Here is a 3598-nt window from a genome sequence, read left to right on the forward strand (position 1 = left end):
ACAGAGAGAAAGATAGAGCCATGAAGGCAATGATATATGGTAGATACACAACGACTTGCCCCTAAAGATCCTTCTTGTAGGGCATGAACTGAGAACAACTTGAAACTTACATTTCACGGCTAGCTTAGAACTCCTGGCTTAAGTAAACGTTATTCTTGCCTTCTTGACTTCCTCTCTTTCTCACCTCTTTCTGTCTCTAGGACCCATGTTGGATACAGCTTGAACCCACTGATTCTATTATATCAGTTCTCTCAGTCTTCTAGCTGTACATCAGTTGTCACACAATAAATAGCTTTGATAAACATTTTGAGACTAAAGTGCTTCTGAATGATGAGCTTCGGAACTATCTGTTCATTTTCTTTGACTCCTTATCCACTGGTAGAACTTTTATGCCTGCAATAAATTCCTAAATATTTTAGATTAAATACCCTTATTCCAGATATATGTTTTTTTCCCCAGTCAACAGCTTTTCTTATTTTCTTAGCTGCTTTTATTTTGTTAATCCCTGAAAAAAACATTTTATTCTGCATAACTAAAATTGTTTTATCTGTTATGATCATCTCTGTCTACCACTTAATATCTAGAACATAGTAGGTTCTTAATAAGTGCTTATTGATTGATTGACTCTCTCGTTTGGTTAAAAACTCTTTTTTTTAGGCTACTTTCAATATCCCTGCTGGCATATCACTAGAGTTCACTTGCTTTTGCTCCAAATGTCATTCCTCATGCCATTCCAGTTAAGGAAAGAGGGAAAAGAAGGGTAATATGGAATGTTGTCACTAATGTTTGACTTTCTATATCCCTCTGCAGATTCTGTAGAGTTGCAAAACAGTCCAAGGAATGGTGTGTCTAGGAGTATACTAGGATGACAGAAAGAATTATGAAGATTATACAATAACAGCAGGGTAAGAGTGGGAGGCAGGTGGTGAGATAGGCAAGGATGAGATGAGCAATACTGGAATGATTCTGAGGCTAATCATCTTTAGAGCAGTTTCCTCTGGAAATCAGGCAAGGGTACTCTTGTAAAGGCTTAACAACTGGCTTTCTGACAAAAAATAAAAATAAAAGGACTTTCAATAGAAATTTAATTTTAATTTGCATTATTAGCTTTTTCTCCATTATTTAAATTTTCTCAATTTCTTAAATTAAGACAATCAACCAAATAATAATTCAAGTCCTGATTTGTAGTGTTTGATGATTTCTGAAGTGTAAATTGCTTACAATGAAAATTCAACAACCAGTCAGCCATTTGGAGCTGATGCCAGCCCACTCCTGAATGCAAGGGTTCTTCCTGGCAATGCTTTCAGTTGAGATTCAACTTGGATGGGAAAATTAATGAGTAGAAGGGGCAGCTAGTTGGCACAGTGGAAGTCAGAATAATTCATCTTCCTGAGTTCAAATCTGGCCTCAGATACACTAACTGCGTGATCTTGGGCAAGTCACTTAACCCAGTTTGCTTCAGTTTCCTTGTCTATAAAATGAGTTGGAGAGGGAAATGCAAACCACTCTAGTAGATTTGCCAAGAAAAAAAGGGAGGGGGCGTCACAAAGAAAACCCTAAGAAAATCCCAAATTGGATTTCAAAGACTCTGACAGTATTGGAAAATGACTCAACAACCACAAACAACAGTGAGCAAAGAAGGAAATTAATTCCCAGCTAAGTTACAGAGAATAAAAGAGAAATGTTTAATAAGTTACTAAATATCAGTGACAGCTGTCAGATCTCAGGGTTGTATATTCATACATTATCTGTTTCCAGGACTGAATACAACAGGAGAGCCAAAACAGTCTTAGCCTGACAATTTTATGTTCATTGATGGACTTTAACCTTGATATAAATAGAAGGAGTGAGCCTGTAGTGAGGATGGGATTATGAGTATGTCAGTCTGGGAGTTGAGGGCGAGGGCATCTAGTCAGGTGAACTCTAGGCAACTGTTGCCCATCTATTCCCAATGGTTTAGAACACTGATGGGGGTGGGGGGTGGGAGGGCAAGAGGAGGGGTAGAGATTGTTACCAAAGTTTAAAATTAAGGCTGATGTGTATCCTTTGGGGCTAGCCAATGTTCTTGATCCTGGAGTCCCAGTACTAGTTACCAGGTGGGTGAAGAAGTCCCTAAGTGGATTAGAATTTTAATATAAATTGCTTCATTCATGAAAAGCTCATTGGAAGCTCAGTGATGATGGATTTATAACCTGAAAGGAACTGAGAAGTGTTCTAGTCCAACCACCTAATTTTGCAAATGGGGAAATTGAGACTCAAAGACTTTAAATGATTTTGTTCAAGGTCACACAACAATTAAACAGCATATAGAGATCTGAAGTCAGGATTTCTGGACATTAAATCAAACACTGTTTTTTACTGTACCCCAATGTTACTGACTGTGACCCTGGGCAAGTCACTTAATTCTGCCTCACTTCTCCACTTGTAAAATGAGCCAGAGAGGGAAATGGCAAACCACTCTAGTATTTTTGCCAAGAAAATTCCAAATGGAGTCACAGAGAATTGAACGCAACTGAAATGACTCAATAACAACAACAAATACCAAATAATGGATAAAACACTTTTTTTACCGTCTCAGTTTCCTGCTGTCTTTTCTGCATTGATTTTTACAAAGTACTAAGATTCCAATTGGGCATTTTCCTAAAGGAAACTCATTAAAATGGTACAGACAATAGAAATAAAAATAAATTAATCAGAAGGCATTTATTAAATTCTATGTATATGCTAGGCACTGTGCCAAATGCTACAAATATAAACAAACAAGACAGTTCTAGTCCTGAAGAGGCTTACATTCTAATAAAGACTAAACAGATAGAGGAGAAAGATATTGGCAGTGGCTGAGATACCATAGATTGCCTCTGTCTGGGAAATGGTTGGAATAGCCTAATTCTAAATGGAAGTTTGCCTGTCGGAATCCTGAACTCAGGAGTACTTTGTCCCATGGCAGAAGGGAATAGGGTAGGATAGCTTATCTATCAGTGCCATGATTTGGAATTGACTGAGAAGAAATGGCTTGCAGATTCTTTTTTCCTATGTGTACTTTTGCCCTAAGCAGGGCAGCTAGGTGGTGCAGTGGATACAGCACCAGGGCAGGAGTCGGGAGGACCTGAGTTCAAATCTCACCTCACACATTTGACACTCACTAGCTGTATGACCTTGGGCAAGTCACTTAACCCCAATTGCCTCATCCTGGATCATCTCCAGTCATCCTGACGAATATCTGTTCACTGGATTCAGATGGCTCTGGAGGAGAAGTGAGGCTGGTGACCTGCACAGCCCTCCCTCACTCAAAACAAAGTCAAGTGCAAGTCATGTCATGATTTCTCTAATGGCATGGTCTTCTTTGGCAACAAAGGACAAACACACACACACACACACACACACACACACAGTTTATGTGCATCCAAAGCATTCACAATAACTTCCTGTTGAAATATTGTTAGTCATTTCTTCTCTATATATTTTTAGCCCACAGAGCTGTCTTGAGCAATTAGTGATTCTCATTTTCTGTGAGCTGCAAGGCCAATATTTTAAAATAGCAATAAAATGAAGATGTGGGCCATCAGGCAATATACTTTATGTCTGAATCATCTGAATA

The sequence above is a fragment of the Notamacropus eugenii genome, chromosome 2 (genome assembly GCF_028372415.1).
Source record: "Notamacropus eugenii isolate mMacEug1 chromosome 2, mMacEug1.pri_v2, whole genome shotgun sequence".
In the NCBI taxonomy this organism is placed as follows: Eukaryota; Metazoa; Chordata; class Mammalia; order Diprotodontia; family Macropodidae; genus Notamacropus; species Notamacropus eugenii.